The following is a 21,618-nucleotide window of genomic DNA, read 5'->3' on the forward strand; positions in this document are numbered from 1 at the left end:
CATTGATGAAAAGATAACTCAGTTGAATGCTCATAGTGTAAAGAGCTACAATGTGATTTGATTCTTTTCAGCTACATTCTCCATAACAGTGTTAAATGTGCAAACGTTTATCAGGACATGCAATTTACAAAATAATGATCATATTTGACTGAAGAATATTAAAACATTCTACATTTCCAAACTACTACAACCATTTCTCTGTCTCTCACATGGGTGGCTCCAAAGAGCAACGGTTGGCACTTTGGACTTTGCATGCAAAGGTACCAGTCCAATTCTTTGAGGTACTATTTTACTAATCTCAACCTTTTATATTTCTGTCATCTTTTGTTATTGATAGCTCCAATCCAATACCAGTAGGTTGAACGAGACAAATGTTGACTCCTTTCAAAATGTCCAACAGCTTGAACAAGTTACAGAAATACTAACTTTATAATACTTTTACATCAGATTCCTACACAAAATAGTGCGACATTACAAAATCCTATCCTGTTTTTCTCAAATGCATTTCAGAGGGCTGATTCCCAGCATTCCTTTTTGAAGATTTCTACACTATTGATAAGGCGAATATAGCACATTTTGAAAGAGATGTGTTCTTAAATCAAACCTAGAGAACCACAATGACGGTATCATTCAGATAGTACAAATGTTTTTTGTATATTAGTATGGAAATTGTGAAATAAAACATTTCTCATGCTGATTTTCAACAGTCGATCTGCAATCATGAAATATAAGCTTTTGCTTGGAGGCCTCAAAGGTACTGATCTAATTTTCTTTTTTAGAATTATTCACAGATCGTATGATATGCTTTGTACAAATCAACTATGCTGTTAGATCAAAATTGATTAAAAAGTGACTATCTCAATTTCAGGACATATAGAAGAGGAAGGAGAAGAAGCTCATGTTTCAAATGCGGAGAGGCAACAATTGTTCTTTATTTTCACCTCTATTAATTATACATATTTTTATAATGTATATATTTATATTTTCCGATAAAAATACATAGACATATAGCGATATATAGGGAGATACATACATATAAGTTGATACGTACAAGTTTATAAGTAAATGAGATGTTTTTCCAATTAATACTTCTAAGAACTGAATGGAAAAAAAATCGTAAAGTTTAGATAAGTCCCACTGAGCTTTGTACTTAGATCCCTGTTTTCAGAGTCCAGATTGACAAGCATAACACCATCAACCCACCTGTACCAGGTTGAGCTTTCCATTTTGGCAGAAGAGATTGCATTCACGGGGGAATCTTATCTTTTAATGCAAAATCTTATCTCACATAAAAAGTACTGTTCAACAGAGTCATAGCGTTACTTGAGTCCTTTGTGCAACATCCTTCCCTAACATAGTTCAATAGGCAAAAGTTGAACAGAATAGAAAAGTTATGTAATTCTGTTTGTCTTTGACTGTAGAAAATAAAAAATGTGAAATGTCCACATTGCTGCAGCAATTTGCTCCCCTGTCACATGGGAGGTTCCATGGTGTAATGGTTAGCACTTTGGACTTTGAATCCAAGGATCCGAGTTCAAATCTCGGTGGGACCACTTTCATGACTTATGACCAAATCTTTTTCTGTCAAGTGTATTCATAAATATCATAAATCTAACACGGGTAGAGTGAAACATTAATTTATTGATTGTATTTTTAAAGTCTATTTGATGTGAGCAAATGATAGAACTTTTAGAAAACCTGGAAATAAAATGGCTCAAAATAATGAGACATTTTGTGAGCTGACTCTGTTTTCTCAACTCATCACAAGAGGCTGATGCAAGATATTACTTGTTTAAATCTTACTGTTATTGATAAGGGGAACAAGGAACTTTTTTAATTGGAAAGCCTTCATTAAAAGAAAACTTGAGGAATCAAATTGTGTATTTTGGGGACAGAAGAGATGAACTTTTAAATAACAATCTTGAAATTAAGACACACAGATATTTACACTCTGTTTTTCTAAAGTAGATCCATAACCACAAAGTAGAATCTTTCGAAAGACATGTCAAATGTATTAATCTGAATTCCTCTTTCAAAGAAATTCACAATTAAATGCACTGTGTAAGTTAAGAATGTTGTCAGATAAGAAATCAGCAAAATTAACTATCTTATTACTGATCATAAAGATGAGAAAGGAAAAGAACCTCTTGCTTAAATTGTGGATGGGAAAGAACAGTTTTTAGTTTTCAGCTTCAGTACTTATGTTTATGAATTTTTCATTTCTTTATATTGTATTATCGCTATCTAGATGGATATAGCCATCTGTACATAGATACATACTTATACGTTGATAAGTTACAGTATAAAACTTTGACGTTATGTTTTTCCAAGTCCAAATTCTAAGAAATTAGTGAAATATTAAATCTCATAATTCAAGTAGGTCCCACCGAGATTTGAACTCGGATCGCTGGATTCAGAGTCCAGAGTGCTAACCATTACACCATGGAACCCTGCCATACATGAGGGATTTTTCCATTGAGACAAAAGAGAGCGCATCAGTGCAGGGGCTTTTCTTACATTGATGAAAAGATAACTCAGTTGAATGCTCATAGTGTAAAGAGCTACAATGTGATTTGATTCTTTTCAGCTACATTCTCCATAACAGTGTTAAATGTGCAAACGTTTATCAGGACATGCAATTTACAAAATAATGATCATATTTGACTGAAGAATATTAAAACATTCTACATTTCCAAACTACTACAACCATTTCTCTGTCTCTCACATGGGTGGCTCCAAAGAGCAACGGTTGGCACTTTGGACTTTGCATGCAAAGGTACCAGTCCAATTCTTTGAGGTACTATTTTACTAATCTCAACCTTTTATATTTCTGTCATCTTTTGTTATTGATAGCTCCAATCCAATACCAGTAGGTTGAACGAGACAAATGTTGACTCCTTTCAAAATGTCCAACAGCTTGAACAAGTTACAGAAATACTAACTTTATAATACTTTTACATCAGATTCCTACACAAAATAGTGCGACATTACAAAATCCTATCCTGTTTTTCTCAAATGCATTTCAGAGGGCTGATTCCCAGCATTCCTTTTTGAAGATTTCTACACTATTGATAAGGCGAATATAGCACATTTTGAAAGAGATGTGTTCTTAAATCAAACCTAGAGAACCACAATGACGGTATCATTCAGATAGTACAAATGTTTTTTGTATATTAGTATGGAAATTGTGAAATAAAACATTTCTCATGCTGATTTTCAACAGTCGATCTGCAATCATGAAATATAAGCTTTTGCTTGGAGGCCTCAAAGGTACTGATCTAATTTTCTTTTTTAGAATTATTCACAGATCGTATGATATGCTTTGTACAAATCAACTATGCTGTTAGATCAAAATTGATTAAAAAGTGACTATCTCAATTTCAGGACATATAGAAGAGGAAGGAGAAGAAGCTCATGTTTCAAATGCGGAGAGGCAACAATTGTTCTTTATTTTCACCTCTATTAATTATACATATTTTTATAATGTATATATTTATATTTTCCGATAAAAATACATAGACATATAGCGATATATAGGGAGATACATACATATAAGTTGATACGTACAAGTTTATAAGTAAATGAGATGTTTTTCCAATTAATACTTCTAAGAACTGAATGGAAAAAAAATCGTAAAGTTTAGATAAGTCCCACTGAGCTTTGTACTTAGATCCCTGTTTTCAGAGTCCAGATTGACAAGCATAACACCATCAACCCACCTGTACCAGGTTGAGCTTTCCATTTTGGCAGAAGAGATTGCATTCACGGGGGAATCTTATCTTTTAATGCAAAATCTTATCTCACATAAAAAGTACTGTTCAACAGAGTCATAGCGTTACTTGAGTCCTTTGTGCAACATCCTTCCCTAACATAGTTCAATAGGCAAAAGTTGAACAGAATAGAAAAGTTATGTAATTCTGTTTGTCTTTGACTGTAGAAAATAAAAAATGTGAAATGTCCACATTGCTGCAGCAATTTGCTCCCCTGTCACATGGGAGGTTCCATGGTGTAATGGTTAGCACTTTGGACTTTGAATCCAAGGATCGGAGTTCAAATCTCGGTGGGACCACTTTCGTGACTTATGACCAAATCTTTTTCTGTCAAGTGTATTCATAAATATCATAAATCTAACACGGGTAGAGTGAAACATTAATTTATTGATTGTATTTTTAAAGTCTATTTGATGTGAGCAAATGATAGAACTTTTAGAAAACATGGAAATAAAATGGCTCAAAATAATGAGACATTTTGTGAGCTGACTCTGTTTTCTCAACTCATCACAAGAAGCTGATGCAAGATATTACTTGTTTAAATCTTACTGTTATTGATAAGGGGAACAAGGAACTTTTTAAATTGGAAAGCCTTCATTAAAAGAAAACTTGAGGAATCAAATTGTGTATTTTGGGGACAGAAGAGATGAACTTTTAAATAACAATCTTGAAATTAAGACACACAGATATTTACACTCTGTTTTTCTAAAGTAGATCCATAACCACAAAGTAGAATCTTTCGAAAGACATGTCAAATGTATTAATCTGAATTCCTCTTTCAAAGAAATTCACAATTAAATGCACTGTGTAAGTTAAGAATGTTGTCAGATAAGAAATCAGCAAAATTAACTATCTTATTACTGATCATAAAGATGAGAAAGGAAAAGAACCTCTTGCATAAATTGTGGATGGGAAAGAACAGTTTTTAGTTTTCAGCTTCAGTACTTATGTTTATGAATAATTCATTTCTTTATATTGTATTATCGCTATCTAGATGGATATAGCCATCTGTACATAGATACATACTTATACGTTGATAAGTTTCAGTATAAAACTTTGACGTTATGTTTTTCCAAGTCCAAATTCTAAGAAATTAGTGAAATATTAAATCTCATAATTCAAGCAGGTCCCACCGAGATTTGAACTCGGATCACTGGATTCAGAGTCCAGAGTGCTAACCATTACACCATGGAACCCTGCCATGCATGAAGGATTTTTCCATTGAGACAAAAGAGAGCGCATCAGTGCAGGGGCTTTTCTTACATTGATGAAAAGATAACTCAGTTGAATGCTCATAGTGTAAAGAGCTACAATGTGATTTGATTCTTTTCAGCTACATTCTCCATAACAGTGTTAAATGTGCAAACGTTTATCAGGACATGCAATTTACAAAATAATGATCATATTTGACTGAAGAATATTAAAACATTCTACATTTCCAAACTACTACATCCATTTCGCTGTCTCTCACATGGGTGGCTCCAAAGAGCAACGGTTGGCACTTTGGACTTTGCATGCAAAGGTACCAGTCCAATTCTTTGAGGTACTATTTTACTAATCTCAACCTTTTACATTTCTGTCATCTTTTGTTATTGATAGTTCCAATCCAATACCAGTAGGTTGAACGAGACAAATGTTGACTCCTTTCAAAATGTCCAACAGCTTGAACAAGTTACAGAAATACGAACTTTATAATACTTTTACATCAGATTCCTACACAAAATAGTGCGACATTACAAAATCCTATCCTGTTTTTCTCAAATGCATTTCAGAGGGCTGATTCCCAGCATTCCTTTTTGAAGATTTCTACACTATTGATAAGGCGAATATAGCACATTTTGAAAGAGATGTGTTCTTAAATCAAACCTAGAGAACCACAATGACGGTATCATTCAGATAGTACAAATGTTTTTTGTATATTAGTATGGAAATTGTGAAATAAAACATTTCTCATGCTGATTTTCAACAGTCTATCTGCAATCATGAAATATAAGCTTTTGCTTGGAGGCCTCAAAGGTACTGATCTAATTTTCTTTTTTTGAATTATTCACAGATCGTATGATATGCTTTGTACAAATCAACTATGCTGTTAGATCAAAATTGATTAAAAAGTGACTATCTCAATTTCAGGACATATAGAAGAGGAAGGAGAAGAAGCTCATGTTTCAAATGCGGAGAGGCAACAATTGTTCTTTATTTTCACCTCTATTAATTATACATATTTTTATAATGTATATATTTATATTTTCCGATAAAAATACATAGACATATAGCGATATATAGGGAGATACATACATATAAGTTGATACGTACAAGTTTATAAGTAAATGAGATGTTTTTCCAATTAATACTTCTAAGAACTGAATGGAAAAAAAATCGTAAAGTTTAGATAAGTCCCACTGAGCTTTGTACTTAGATCCCTGTTTTCAGAGTCCAGATTGACAAGCATAACACCATCAACCCACCTGTACCAGGTTGAGCTTTCCATTTTGGCAGAAGAGATTGCATTCACGGGGGAATCTTATCTTTTAATGCAAAATCTTATCTCACATAAAAAGTACTGTTCAACAGAGTCATAGCGTTACTTGAGTCCTTTGTGCAACATCCTTCCCTAACATAGTTCAATAGGCAAAAGTTGAACAGAATAGAAAAGTTATGTAATTCTGTTTGTCTTTGACTGTAGAAAATAAAAAATGTGAAATGTCCACATTGCTGCAGCAATTTGCTCCCCTGTCACATGGGAGGTTCCATGGTGTAATGGTTAGCACTTTGGACTTTGAATCCAAGGATCGGAGTTCAAATCTCGGTGGGACCACTTTCGTGACTTATGACCAAATCTTTTTCTGTCAAGTGTATTCATAAATATCATAAATCTAACACGGGTAGAGTGAAACATTAATTTATTGATTGTATTTTTAAAGTCTATTTGATGTGAGCAAATGATAGAACTTTTAGAAAACATGGAAATAAAATGGCTCAAAATAATGAGACATTTTGTGAGCTGACTCTGTTTTCTCAACTCATCACAAGAAGCTGATGCAAGATATTACTTGTTTAAATCTTACTGTTATTGATAAGGGGAACAAGGAACTTTTTAAATTGGAAAGCCTTCATTAAAAGAAAACTTGAGGAATCAAATTGTGTATTTTGGGGACAGAAGAGATGAACTTTTAAATAACAATCTTGAAATTAAGACACACAGATATTTACACTCTGTTTTTCTAAAGTAGATCCATAACCACAAAGTAGAATCTTTCGAAAGACATGTCAAATGTATTAATCTGAATTCCTCTTTCAAAGAAATTCACAATTAAATGCACTGTGTAAGTTAAGAATGTTGTCAGATAAGAAATCAGCAAAATTAACTATCTTATTACTGATCATAAAGATGAGAAAGGAAAAGAACCTCTTGCATAAATTGTGGATGGGAAAGAACAGTTTTTAGTTTTCAGCTTCAGTACTTATGTTTATGAATAATTCATTTCTTTATATTGTATTATCGCTATCTAGATGGATATAGCCATCTGTACATAGATACATACTTATACGTTGATAAGTTTCAGTATAAAACTTTGACGTTATGTTTTTCCAAGTCCAAATTCTAAGAAATTAGTGAAATATTAAATCTCATAATTCAAGCAGGTCCCACCGAGATTTGAACTCGGATCACTGGATTCAGAGTCCAGAGTGCTAACCATTACACCATGGAACCCTGCCATGCATGAAGGATTTTTCCATTGAGACAAAAGAGAGCGCATCAGTGCAGGGGCTTTTCTTACATTGATGAAAAGATAACTCAGTTGAATGCTCATAGTGTAAAGAGCTACAATGTGATTTGATTCTTTTCAGCTACATTCTCCATAACAGTGTTAAATGTGCAAACGTTTATCAGGACATGCAATTTACAAAATAATGATCATATTTGACTGAAGAATATTAAAACATTCTACATTTCCAAACTACTACATCCATTTCGCTGTCTCTCACATGGGTGGCTCCAAAGAGCAACGGTTGGCACTTTGGACTTTGCATGCAAAGGTACCAGTCCAATTCTTTGAGGTACTATTTTACTAATCTCAACCTTTTACATTTCTGTCATCTTTTGTTATTGATAGTTCCAATCCAATACCAGTAGGTTGAACGAGACAAATGTTGACTCCTTTCAAAATGTCCAACAGCTTGAACAAGTTACAGAAATACGAACTTTATAATACTTTTACATCAGATTCCTACACAAAATAGTGCGACATTACAAAATCCTATCCTGTTTTTCTCAAATGCATTTCAGAGGGCTGATTCCCAGCATTCCTTTTTGAAGATTTCTACACTATTGATAAGGCGAATATAGCACATTTTGAAAGAGATGTGTTCTTAAATCAAACCTAGAGAACCACAATGACGGTATCATTCAGATAGTACAAATGTTTTTTGTATATTAGTATGGAAATTGTGAAATAAAACATTTCTCATGCTGATTTTCAACAGTCTATCTGCAATCATGAAATATAAGCTTTTGCTTGGAGGCCTCAAAGGTACTGATCTAATTTTCTTTTTTTGAATTATTCACAGATCGTATGATATGCTTTGTACAAATCAACTATGCTGTTAGATCAAAATTGATTAAAAAGTGACTATCTCAATTTCAGGACATATAGAAGAGGAAGGAGAAGAAGCTCATGTTTCAAATGCGGAGAGGCAACAACTGTTCTTTATTTTCACCTCTATTAATTATACATATTTTTATAATGTATATATTTATATTTTCCGATAAAAATACATAGACATATAGCGATATATAGGGAGATACATACATATAAGTTGATACGTACAAGTTTATAAGTAAATGAGATGTTTTTCCAATTAATACTTCTGAGAACTGAATGGAAAAAAATCGTAAAGTTTAGATAAGTCCCACTGAGCTTTGTACTTAGATCCCTGTTTTCAGAGTCCAGATTGACAAGCATAACACCATCAACCCACCTGTACCAGGTTGAGCTTTCCATTTTGGCAGAAGAGATTGCATTCATGGGGGAATCTTATCTTTTATTGCAAAATCTTATCTCACATAAAAAGTACTGTTCAACAGAGTCATAGCGTTACATGAGTCCTTTGTGCAACATCCTTCCCTAACATAGTTCAATAGGCAAAAGTTGAACAGAATAGAAAAGTTATGTAATTCTGTTTGTCTTTGACTGTAGAAAATAAAAAATGTGAAATGTCCACATTGCTGCAGCAATTTGCTCCCCTGTCACATGGGAGGTTCCATGGTGTAATGGTTAGCACTTTGGACTTTGAATCTAAGGATCCGAGTTCAAATCTCGGTGGGACCACTTTCGTGACTTATGACCAAATCTTTTTCTGTCAAATGTATTCATAAATATCATAAATCTAACACGGGTAGAGTGAAACATTAATTTATTGATTGTATTTTTAAAGTCTATTTGATGTGAGCAAATGATAGAACTTTTAGAAAACATGGAAATAAAATGGCTCAAAATAATGAGACATTTTGTGAGCTGACTCTGTTTTCTCAACTCATCACAAGAGGCTGATGCAAGATATTACTTGTTTAAATCTTACTGTTATTGATAAGGGGAACAAGGAACTTTTTTAATTGGAAAGCCTTCATTAAAAGAAAACTTGAGGAATCAAATTGTGTATTTTGGGGACAGAAGAGATGAACTTTTAAATAACAATCTTGAAATTAAGACACACAGATATTTACACTCTGTTTTTCTAAAGTAGATCCATAACCACAAAGTAGAATCTTTCGAAAGACATGTCAAATGTATTAATCTGAATTCCTCTTTCAAAGAAATTCACAATTAAATGCACTGTGTAAGTTAAGAATGTTGTCAGATAAGAAATCAGCAAAATTAACTATCTTATTACTGATCATAAAGATGAGAAAGGAAAAGAACCTCTTGCTTAAATTGTGGATGGGAAAGAACAGTTTTTAGTTTTCAGCTTCAGTACTTATGTTTATGAATTTTTCATTTCTTTATATTGTATTATCGCTATCTAGATGGATATAGCCATCTGTACATAGATACATACTTATACGTTGATAAGTTACAGTATAAAACTTTGACGTTATGTTTTTCCAAGTCCAAATTCTAAGAAATTAGTGAAATATTAAATCTCAAAATTCAAGTAGGTCCCACCGAGATTTGAACTCGGATCGCTGGATTCAGAGTCCAGAGTGCTAACCATTACACCATGGAACCCTGCCATACATGAGGGATTTTTCCATTGAGACAAAAGAGAGCGCATCAGTGCAGGGGCTTTTCTTACATTGATGAAAAGATAACTCAGTTGAATGCTCATAGTGTAAAGAGCTACAATGTGATTTGATTCTTTTCAGCTACATTCTCCATACCAGTGTTAAATGTGCAAACGTTTATCAGGACATGCAATTTACAAAATAATGATCATATTTGACTGAAGAATATTAAAACATTCTACATTTCCAAACTACTACATCCATTTCTCTGTCTCTCACATGGGTGGCTCCAAAGAGCAACGGTTGGCACTTTGGACTTTGCATGCAAAGGTACCAGTCCAATTCTTTGAGGTACTATTTTACTAATCTCAACCTTTTATATTTCTGTCATCTTTTGTTATTGATAGCTCCAATCCAATACCAGTAGGTTGAACGAGACAAATGTTGACTCCTTTCAAAATGTCCAACAGCTTGAACAAGTTACAGAAATACGAACTTTATAATACTTTTACATCAGATTCCTACACAAAATAGTGCGACATTACAAAATCCTATCCTGTTTTTCTCAAATGCATTTCAGAGGGCTGATTCCCAGCATTCCTTTTTGAAGATTTCTACACTATTGATAAGGCGAATATAGCACATTTTGAAAGAGATGTGTTCTTAAATCAAACCTAGAGAACCACAATGACGGTATCATTCAGATAGTACAAATGTTTTTTGTATATTAGTATGGAAATTGTGAAATAAAACATTTCTCATGCTGATTTTCAACAGTCGATCTGCAATCATGAAATATAAGCTTTTGCTTGGAGGCCTCAAAGGTACTGATCTAATTTTCTTTTTTAGAATTATTCACAGATCGTATGATATGCTTTGTACAAATCAACTATGCTGTTAGATCAAAATTGATTAAAAAGTGACTATCTCAATTTCAGGACATATAGAAGAGGAAGGAGAAGAAGCTCATGTTTCAAATGCGGAGAGGCAACAACTGTTCTTTATTTTCACCTCTATTAATTATACATATTTTTATAATGTATATATTTATATTTTCCGATAAAAATACATAGACATATAGCGATATATAGGGAGATACATACATATAAGTTGATACGTACAAGTTTATAAGTAAATGAGATGTTTTTCCAATTAATACTTCTAAGAACTGAATGGAAAAAAAATCGTAAAGTTTAGATAAGTCCCACTGAGCTTTGTACTTAGATCCCTGTTTTCAGAGTCCAGATTGACAAGCATAACACCATCAACCCACCTGTACCAGGTTGAGCTTTCCATTTTGGCAGAAGAGATTGCATTCACGGGGGAATCTTATCTTTTAATGCAAAATCTTATCTCACATAAAAAGTACTGTTCAACAGAGTCATAGCGTTACTTGAGTCCTTTGTGCAACATCCTTCCCTAACATAGTTCAATAGGCAAAAGTTGAACAGAATAGAAAAGTTATGTAATTCTGTTTGTCTTTGACTGTAGAAAATAAAAAATGTGAAATGTCCACATTGCTGCAGCAATTTGCTCCCCTGTCACATGGGAGGTTCCATGGTGTAATGGTTAGCACTTTGGACTTTGAATCCAAGGATCGGAGTTCAAATCTCGGTGGGACCACTTTCGTGACTTATGACCAAATCTTTTTCTGTCAAGTGTATTCATAAATATCATAAATCTAACACGGGTAGAGTGAAACATTAATTTATTGATTGTATTTTTAAAGTCTATTTGATGTGAGCAAATGATAGAACTTTTAGAAAACATGGAAATAAAATGGCTCAAAATAATGAGACATTTTGTGAGCTGACTCTGTTTTCTCAACTCATCACAAGAAGCTGATGCAAGATATTACTTGTTTAAATCTTACTGTTATTGATAAGGGGAACAAGGAACTTTTTAAATTGGAAAGCCTTCATTAAAAGAAAACTTGAGGAATCAAATTGTGTATTTTGGGGACAGAAGAGATGAACTTTTAAATAACAATCTTGAAATTAAGACACACAGATATTTACACTCTGTTTTTCTAAAGTAGATCCATAACCACAAAGTAGAATCTTTCGAAAGACATGTCAAATGTATTAATCTGAATTCCTCTTTCAAAGAAATTCACAATTAAATGCACTGTGTAAGTTAAGAATGTTGTCAGATAAGAAATCAGCAAAATTAACTATCTTATTACTGATCATAAAGATGAGAAAGGAAAAGAACCTCTTGCATCAATTGTGGATGGGAAAGAACAGTTTTTAGTTTTCAGCTTCAGTACTCATGTTTATGAATAATTCATTTCTTTATATTGTATTATCGCTATCTAGATGGATATAGCCATCTGTACATAGATACATACTTATACGTTGATAAGTTTCAGTATAAAACTTTGACGTTATGTTTTTCCAAGTCCAAATTCTAAGAAATTAGTGAAATATTAAATCTCATAATTCAAGCAGGTCCCACCGAGATTTGAACTCGGATCACTGGATTCAGAGTCCAGAGTGCTAACCATTACACCATGGAACCCTGCCATGCATGAAGGATTTTTCCATTGAGACAAAAGAGAGCGCATCAGTGCAGGGGCTTTTCTTACATTGATGAAAAGATAACTCAGTTGAATGCTCATAGTGTAAAGAGCTACAATGTGATTTGATTCTTTTCAGCTACATTCTCCATAACAGTGTTAAATGTGCAAACGTTTATCAGGACATGCAATTTACAAAATAATGATCATATTTGACTGAAGAATATTAAAACATTCTACATTTCCAAACTACTACATCCATTTCGCTGTCTCTCACATGGGTGGCTCCAAAGAGCAACGGTTGGCACTTTGGACTTTGCATGCAAAGGTACCAGTCCAATTCTTTGAGGTACTATTTTACTAATCTCAACCTTTTACATTTCTGTCATCTTTTGTTATTGATAGTTCCAATCCAATACCAGTAGGTTGAACGAGACAAATGTTGACTCCTTTCAAAATGTCCAACAGCTTGAACAAGTTACAGAAATACGAACTTTATAATACTTTTACATCAGATTCCTACACAAAATAGTGCGACATTACAAAATCCTATCCTGTTTTTCTCAAATGCATTTCAGAGGGCTGATTCCCAGCATTCCTTTTTGAAGATTTCTACACTATTGATAAGGCGAATATAGCACATTTTGAAAGAGATGTGTTCTTAAATCAAACCTAGAGAACCACAATGACGGTATCATTCAGATAGTACAAATGTTTTTTGTATATTAGTATGGAAATTGTGAAATAAAACATTTCTCATGCTGATTTTCAACAGTCGATCTGCAATCATGAAATATAAGCTTTTGCTTGGAGGCCTCAAAGGTACTGATCTAATTTTCTTTTTTAGAATTATTCACAGATCGTATGATATGCTTTGTACAAATCAACTATGCTGTTAGATCAAAATTGATTAAAAAGTGACTATCTCAATTTCAGGACATATAGAAGAGGAAGGAGAAGAAGCTCATGTTTCAAATGCGGAGAGGCAACAACTGTTCTTTATTTTCACCTCTATTAATTATACATATTTTTATAATGTATATATTTATATTTTCCGATAAAAATACATAGACATATAGCGATATATAGGGAGATACATACATATAAGTTGATACGTACAAGTTTATAAGTAAATGAGATGTTTTTCCAATTAATACTTCTAAGAACTGAATGGAAAAAAATCGTAAAGTTTAGATAAGTCCCACTGAGCTTTGTACTTAGATCCCTGTTTTCAGAGTCCAGATTGACAAGCATAACACCATCAACCCACCTGTACCAGGTTGAGCTTTCCATTTTGGCAGAAGAGATTGCATTCATGGGGGAATCTTATCTTTTATTGCAAAATCTTATCTCACATAAAAAGTACTGTTCAACAGAGTCATAGCGTTACTTGAGTCCTTTGTGCAACATCCTTCCCTAACATAGTTCAATAGGCAAAAGTTGAACAGAATAGAAAAGTTATGTAATTCTGTTTGTCTTTGACTGTAGAAAATAAAAAATGTGAAATGTCCACATTGCTGCAGCAATTTGCTCCCCTGTCACATGGGAGGTTCCATGGTGTAATGGTTGCACTTTGGACTTTGAATCTAAGGATCCGAGTTCAAATCTCGGTGGGACCACTTTCGTGACTTATGACCAAATCTTTTTCTGTCAAATGTATTCATAAATATCATAAATCTAACACGGGTAGAGTGAAACATTAATTTATTGATTGTATTTTTAAAGTCTATTTGATGTGAGCAAATGATAGAACTTTTAGAAAACATGGAAATAAAATGGCTCAAAATAATGAGACATTTTGTGAGCTGACTCTGTTTTCTCAACTCATCACAAGAAGCTGATGCAAGATATTACTTGTTTAAATCGTACTGTTATTGATAAGGGGAACAAGGAACTTTTTAAATTGAAAGCCTTCATTAAAAGAAAACTTGAGGAATCAAATTGTGTATTTTGGGGACAGAAGAGATGAACTTTTAAATAACAATCTTGAAATTAAGACACACAGATATTTACACTCTGTTTTTCTAAAGTAGATCCATAACCACAAAGTAGAATCTTTCGAAAGACATGTCAAATGTATTAATCTGAATTCCTCTTTCAAAGAAATTCACAATTAAATGCACTGTGTAAGTTAAGAATGTTGTCAGATAAGAAATCAGCAAAATTAACTATCTTATTACTGATCATAAAGATGAGAAAGGAAAAGAACCTCTTGCATAAATTGTGGATGGGAAAGAACAGTTTTTAGTTTTCAGCTTCAGTACTTATGTTTATGAATAATTCATTTCTTTATATTGTATTATCGCTATCTAGATGGATATAGCCATCTGTACATAGATACATACTTATACGTTGATAAGTTTCAGTATAAAACTTTGACGTTATGTTTTTCCAAGTCCAAATTCTAAGAAATTAGTGAAATATTAAATCTCATAATTCAAGCAGGTCCCACCGAGATTTGAACTCGGATCACTGGATTCAGAGTCCAGAGTGCTAACCATTACACCATGGAACCCTGCCATGCATGAAGGATTTTTCCATTGAGACAAAAGAGAGCGCATCAGTGCAGGGGCTTTTCTTACATTGATGAAAAGATAACTCAGTTGAATGCTCATAGTGTAAAGAGCTACAATGTGATTTGATTCTTTTCAGCTACATTCTCCATAACAGTGTTAAATGTGCAAACGTTTATCAGGACATGCAATTTACAAAATAATGATCATATTTGACTGAAGAATATTAAAACATTCTACATTTCCAAACTACTACATCCATTTCTCTGTCTCTCACATGGGTGGCTCCAAAGAGCAACGGTTGGCACTTTGGACTTTGCATGCAAAGGTACCAGTCCAATTCTTTGAGGTACTATTTTACTAATCTCAACCTTTTATATTTCTGTCATCTTTTGTTATTGATAGCTCCAATCCAATACCAGTAGGTTGAACGAGACAAATGTTGACTCCTTTCAAAATGTCCAACAGCTTGAACAAGTTACAGAAATACGAACTTTATAATACTTTTACATCAGATTCCTACACAAAATAGTGCGACATTACAAAATCCTATCCTGTTTTTCTCAAATGCATTTCAGAGGGCTGATTCCCAGCATTCCTTTTTGAAGATTTCTACACTATTGATAAGGCGAATATAGCACATTTTGAAAGAGATGTGTCCTTAAATCAAACCTAGAGAACCACAATGACGGTATCATTCAGATAGTACAAATGTTTTTTGTATATTAGTATGGAAATTGTGAAATAAAACATTTCTCATGCTGATTTTCAACAGTCGATCTGCAATCATGAAATATAAGCTTTTGCTTGGAGGCCTCAAAGGTACTGATCTAATTTTCTTTTTTAGAATTATTCACAGATCGTATGATATGCTTTGTACAAATCAACTATGCTGTTAGATCAAAATTGATTAAAAAGTGACTATCTCAATTTCAGGACATATAGAAGAGGAAGGAGAAGAAGCTCATGTTTCAAATGCGGAGAGGCAACAACTGTTCTTTATTTTCACCTCTATTAATTATACATATTTTTATAATGTATATATTTATATTTCCCGATAAAAATACATAGACATATAGCGATATATAGGGAGATACATACATATAAGTTGATACGTACAAGTTTATAAGTAAATGAGATGTTTTTCCAATTAATACTTCTAAGAACTGAATGGAAAAAAAATCGTAAAGTTTAGATAAGTCCCACTGAGCTTTGTACTTAGATCCCTGTTTTCAGAGTCCAGATTGACAAGCATAACACCATCAACCCACCTGTACCAGGTTGAGCTTTCCATTTTGGCAGAAGAGATTGCATTCACGGGGGAATCTTATCTTTTATTGCAAAATCTTATCTCACATAAAAAGTACTGTTCAACAGAGTCATAGCGTTACTTGAGTCCTTTGTGCAACATCCTTCCCTAACATAGTTCAATAGGCAAAAGTTGAACAGAATAGAAAAGTTATGTAATTCTGTTTGTCTTTGACTGTAGAAAATAAAAAATGTGAAATGTCCACATTGCTGCAGCAATTTGCTCCCCTGTCACATGGGAGGTTCCATGGTGTAATGGTTAGCACTTTGGACTTTGAATCCAAGGATCGGAGTTCAAATCTCGGTGGGACCACTTTCGTGACTTATGACCAAATCTTTTTCTGTCAAGTGTATTCATAAATATCATAAATCTAACACGGGTAGAGTGAAACATTAATTTATTGATTGTATTTTTAAAGTCTATTTGATGTGAGCAAATGATAGAACTTTTAGAAAACATGGAAATAAAATGGCTCAAAATAATGAGACATTTTGTGAGCTGACTCTGTTTTCTCAACTCATCACAAGAAGCTGATGCAAGATATTACTTGTTTAAATCTTACTGTTATTGATAAGGGGAACAAGGAACTTTTTAAATTGGAAAGCCTTCATTAAAAGAAAACTTGAGGAATCAAATTGTGTATTTTGGGGACAGAAGAGATGAACTTTTAAATAACAATCTTGAAATTAAGACACACAGATATTTACACTCTGTTTTTCTAAAGTAGATCCATAACCACAAAGTAGAATCTTTCGAAAGACATGTCAAATGTATTAATCTGAATTCCTCTTTCAAAGAAATTCACAATTAAATGCAATGTGTAAGTTAAGAATGTTGTCAGATAAGAAATCAGCAAAATTAACTATCTTATTACTGATCATAAAGATGAGAAAGGAAAAGAACCTCTTGCTTAAATTGTGGATGGGAAAGAACAGTTTTTAGTTTTCAGCTTCAGTACTTATGTTTATGAATAATTCATTTCTTTATATTGTATTATCGCTATCTAGATGGATATAGCCATCTGTACATAGATACATACTTATACGTTGATAAGTTTCAGTATAAAACTTTGACGTTATGTTTTTCCAAGTCCAAATTCTAAGAAATTAGTGAAATATTAAATCTCATAATTCAAGCAGGTCCCACCGAGATTTGAACTCGGATCACTGGATTCAGAGTCCAGAGTGCTAACCATTACACCATGGAACCCTGCCATGCATGAAGGATTTTTTCTATTGAGACAAAAGAGAGCGCATCAGTGCAGGGGCTTTTCTTACATTGATGAAAAGATAACTCAGTTGAATGCTCATAGTGTAAAGAGCTACAATGTGATTTGATTCTTTTCAGCTACATTCTCCATAACAGTGTTAAATGTGCAAACGTTTATCAGGACATGCAATTTACAAAATAATGATCATATTTGACTGAAGAATATTAAAACATTCTACATTTCCAAACTACTACATCCATTTCGCTGTCTCTCACATGGGTGGCTCCAAAGAGCAACGGTTGGCACTTTGGACTTTGCATGCAAAGGTACCAGTCCAATTCTTTGAGGTACTATTTTACTAATCTCAACCTTTTACATTTCTGTCATCTTTTGTTATTGATAGTTCCAATCCAATACCAGTAGGTTGAACGAGACAAATGTTGACTCCTTTCAAAATGTCCAACAGCTTGAACAAGTTACAGAAATACGAACTTTATAATACTTTTACATCAGATTCCTACACAAAATAGTGCGACATTACAAAATCCTATCCTGTTTTTCTCAAATGCATTTCAGAGGGCTGATTCCCAGCATTCCTTTTTGAAGATTTCTACACTATTGATAAGGCGAATATAGCACATTTTGAAAGAGATGTGTTCTTAAATCAAACCTAGAGAACCACAATGACGGTATCATTCAGATAGTACAAATGTTTTTTGTATATTAGTATGGAAATTGTGAAATAAAACATTTCTCATGCTGATTTTCAACAGTCGATCTGCAATCATGAAATATAAGCTTTTGCTTGGAGGCCTCAAAGGTACTGATCTAATTTTCTTTTTTAGAATTATTCACAGATCGTATGATATGCTTTGTACAAATCAACTATGCTGTTAGATCAAAATTGATTAAAAAGTGACTATCTCAATTTCAGGACATATAGAAGAGGAAGGAGAAGAAGCTCATGTTTCAAATGCGGAGAGGCAACAACTGTTCTTTATTTTCACCTCTATTAATTATACATATTTTTATAATGTATATATTTATATTTTCCGATAAAAATACATAGACATATAGCGATGTATAGGGAGATACATACATATAAGTTGATACGTACAAGTTTATAAGTAAATGAGATGTTTTTCCAATTAATACTTCTAAGAACTGAATGGAAAAAAATCGTAAAGTTTAGATAAGTCCCACTGAGCTTTGTACTTAGATCCCTGTTTTCAGAGTCCAGATTGACAAGCATAACACCATCAACCCACCTGTACCAGGTTGAGCTTTCCATTTTGGCAGAAGAGATTGCATTCACGGGGGAATCTTATCTTTTATTGCAAAATCTTATCTCACATAAAAAGTACTGTTCAACAGAGTCATAGCGTTACTTGAGTCCTTTGTGCAACATCCTTCCCTAACATAGTTCAATAGGCAAAAGTTGAACAGAATAGAAAAGTTATGTAATTCTGTTTGTCTTTGACTGTAGAAAATAAAAAATGTGAAATGTCCACATTGCTGCAGCAATTTGCTCCCCTGTCACATGGGAGGTTCCATGGTGTAATGGTTAGCACTTTGGACTTTGAATCCAAGGATCGGAGTTCAAATCTCGGTGGGACCACTTTCGTGACTTATGACCAAATCTTTTTCTGTCAAGTGTATTCATAAATATCATAAATCTAACACGGGTAGAGTGAAACATTAATTTATTGATTGTATTTTTAAAGTCTATTTGATGTGAGCAAATGATAGAACTTTTAGAAAACATGGAAATAAAATGGCTCAAAATAATGAGACATTTTGTGAGCTGACTCTGTTTTCTCAACTCATCACAAGAAGCTGATGCAAGATATTACTTGTTTAAATCTTACTGTTATTGATAAGGGGAACAAGGAACTTTTTAAATTGGAAAGCCTTCATTAAAAGAAAACTTGAGGAATCAAATTGTGTATTTTGGGGACAGAAGAGATGAACTTTTAAATAACAATCTTGAAATTAAGACACACAGATATTTACACTCTGTTTTTCTAAAGTAGATCCATAACCACAAAGTAGAATCTTTCGAAAGACATGTCAAATGTATTAATCTGAATTCCTCTTTCAAAGAAATTCACAATTAAATGCAATGTGTAAGTTAAGAATGTTGTCAGATAAGAAATCAGCAAAATTAACTATCTTATTACTGATCATAAAGATGAGAAAGGAAAAGAACCTCTTGCTTAAATTGTGGATGGGAAAGAACAGTTTTTAGTTTTCAGCTTCAGTACTTATGTTTATGAATAATTCATTTCTTTATATTGTATTATCGCTATCTAGATGGATATAGCCATCTGTACATAGATACATACTTATACGTTGATAAGTTTCAGTATAAAACTTTGACGTTATGTTTTTCCAAGTCCAAATTCTAAGAAATTAGTGAAATATTAAATCTCATAATTCAAGCAGGTCCCACCGAGATTTGAACTCGGATCACTGGATTCAGAGTCCAGAGTGCTAACCATTACACCATGGAACCCTGCCATGCATGAAGGATTTTTTCTATTGAGACAAAAGAGAGCGCATCAGTGCAGGGGCTTTTCTTACATTGATGAAAAGATAACTCAGTTGAATGCTCATAGTGTAAAGAGCTACAATGTGATTTGATTCTTTTCAGCTACATTCTCCATAACAGTGTTAAATGTGCAAACGTTTATCAGGACATGCAATTTACAAAATAATGATCATATTTGACTGAAGAATATTAAAACATTCTACATTTCCAAACTACTACATCCATTTCGCTGTCTCTCACATGGGTGGCTCCAAAGAGCAACGGTTGGCACTTTGGACTTTGCATGCAAAGGTACCAGTCCAATTCTTTGAGGTACTATTTTACTAATCTCAACCTTTTACATTTCTGTCATCTTTTGTTATTGATAGTTCCAATCCAATACCAGTAGGTTGAACGAGACAAATGTTGACTCCTTTCAAAATGTCCAACAGCTTGAACAAGTTACAGAAATACGAACTTTATAATACTTTTACATCAGATTCCTACACAAAATAGTGCGACATTACAAAATCCTATCCTGTTTTTCTCAAATGCATTTCAGAGGGCTGATTCCCAGCATTCCTTTTTGAAGATTTCTACACTATTGATAAGGCGAATATAGCACATTTTGAAAGAGATGTGTTCTTAAATCAAACCTAGAGAACCACAATGACGGTATCATTCAGATAGTACAAATGTTTTTTGTATATTAGTATGGAAATTGTGAAATAAAACATTTCTCATGCTGATTTTCAACAGTCGATCTGCAATCATGAAATATAAGCTTTTGCTTGGAGGCCTCAAAGGTACTGATCTAATTTTCTTTTTTAGAATTATTCACAGATCGTATGATATGCTTTGTACAAATCAACTATGCTGTTAGATCAAAATTGATTAAAAAGTGACTATCTCAATTTCAGGACATATAGAAGAGGAAGGAGAAGAAGCTCATGTTTCAAATGCGGAGAGGCAACAACTGTTCTTTATTTTCACCTCTATTAATTATACATATTTTTATAATGTATATATTTATATTTTCCGATAAAAATACATAGACATATAGCGATGTATAGGGAGATACATACATATAAGTTGATACGTACAAGTTTATAAGTAAATGAGATGTTTTTCCAATTAATACTTCTAAGAACTGAATGGAAAAAAATCGTAAAGTTTAGATAAGTCCCACTGAGCTTTGTACTTAGATCCCTGTTTTCAGAGTCCAGATTGACAAGCATAACACCATCAACCCACCTGTACCAGGTTGAGCTTTCCATTTTGGCAGAAGAGATTGCATTCACGGGGGAATCTTATCTTTTATTGCAAAATCTTATCTCACATAAAAAGTACTGTTCAACAGAGTCATAGCGTTACTTGAGTCCTTTGTGCAACATCCTTCCCTAACATAGTTCAATAGGCAAAAGTTGAACAGAATAGAAAAGTTATGTAATTCTGTTTGTCTTTGACTGTAGAAAATAAAAAATGTGAAATGTCCACATTGCTGCAGCAATTTGCTCCCCTGTCACATGGGAGGTTCCATGGTGT

General features: G+C 33.3%; 10 non-coding genes across 10 annotated transcripts; 2 read left to right on the forward strand and 8 right to left on the reverse strand.

Moving 5' to 3' along the window:
• Window positions 1-1,481: 1,481 nt before the first annotated feature.
• Window positions 1,482-1,553, forward strand: TRNAQ-UUG (transfer RNA glutamine (anticodon UUG)). Its single transcript has one exon. It is a non-coding gene; the product is annotated as a tRNA-Gln (tRNA).
• Window positions 1,554-2,378: 825 nt separating this feature from the next.
• On the reverse strand, window positions 2,379-2,450 carry TRNAQ-CUG (transfer RNA glutamine (anticodon CUG)). Its single transcript has one exon. It is a non-coding gene; the product is annotated as a tRNA-Gln (tRNA).
• Window positions 2,451-4,894: 2,444 nt separating this feature from the next.
• Window positions 4,895-4,966, reverse strand: TRNAQ-CUG (transfer RNA glutamine (anticodon CUG)). Its single transcript has one exon. It is a non-coding gene; the product is annotated as a tRNA-Gln (tRNA).
• A 2,444-nt stretch (window positions 4,967-7,410) lies between these two features.
• TRNAQ-CUG (transfer RNA glutamine (anticodon CUG)) lies at window positions 7,411-7,482 on the reverse strand. The gene has a single exon. It is a non-coding gene; the product is annotated as a tRNA-Gln (tRNA).
• A 1,546-nt stretch (window positions 7,483-9,028) lies between these two features.
• TRNAQ-UUG (transfer RNA glutamine (anticodon UUG)) lies at window positions 9,029-9,100 on the forward strand. Its single transcript has one exon. It is a non-coding gene; the product is annotated as a tRNA-Gln (tRNA).
• Window positions 9,101-9,925: 825 nt separating this feature from the next.
• Window positions 9,926-9,997, reverse strand: TRNAQ-CUG (transfer RNA glutamine (anticodon CUG)). Its single transcript has one exon. It is a non-coding gene; the product is annotated as a tRNA-Gln (tRNA).
• A 2,444-nt stretch (window positions 9,998-12,441) lies between these two features.
• On the reverse strand, window positions 12,442-12,513 carry TRNAQ-CUG (transfer RNA glutamine (anticodon CUG)). The gene has a single exon. It is a non-coding gene; the product is annotated as a tRNA-Gln (tRNA).
• Window positions 12,514-14,954: 2,441 nt separating this feature from the next.
• On the reverse strand, window positions 14,955-15,026 carry TRNAQ-CUG (transfer RNA glutamine (anticodon CUG)). The gene has a single exon. It is a non-coding gene; the product is annotated as a tRNA-Gln (tRNA).
• Window positions 15,027-17,470: 2,444 nt separating this feature from the next.
• TRNAQ-CUG (transfer RNA glutamine (anticodon CUG)) lies at window positions 17,471-17,542 on the reverse strand. The gene has a single exon. It is a non-coding gene; the product is annotated as a tRNA-Gln (tRNA).
• Window positions 17,543-19,986: 2,444 nt separating this feature from the next.
• Window positions 19,987-20,058, reverse strand: TRNAQ-CUG (transfer RNA glutamine (anticodon CUG)). The gene has a single exon. It is a non-coding gene; the product is annotated as a tRNA-Gln (tRNA).
• Window positions 20,059-21,618: the final 1,560 nt, after the last annotated feature.

The sequence above is a fragment of the Lissotriton vulgaris genome, chromosome 4_1 (genome assembly GCF_964263255.1).
Source record: "Lissotriton vulgaris chromosome 4_1, aLisVul1.2, whole genome shotgun sequence".
NCBI classification, from domain to species: Eukaryota; Metazoa; Chordata; class Amphibia; order Caudata; family Salamandridae; genus Lissotriton; species Lissotriton vulgaris.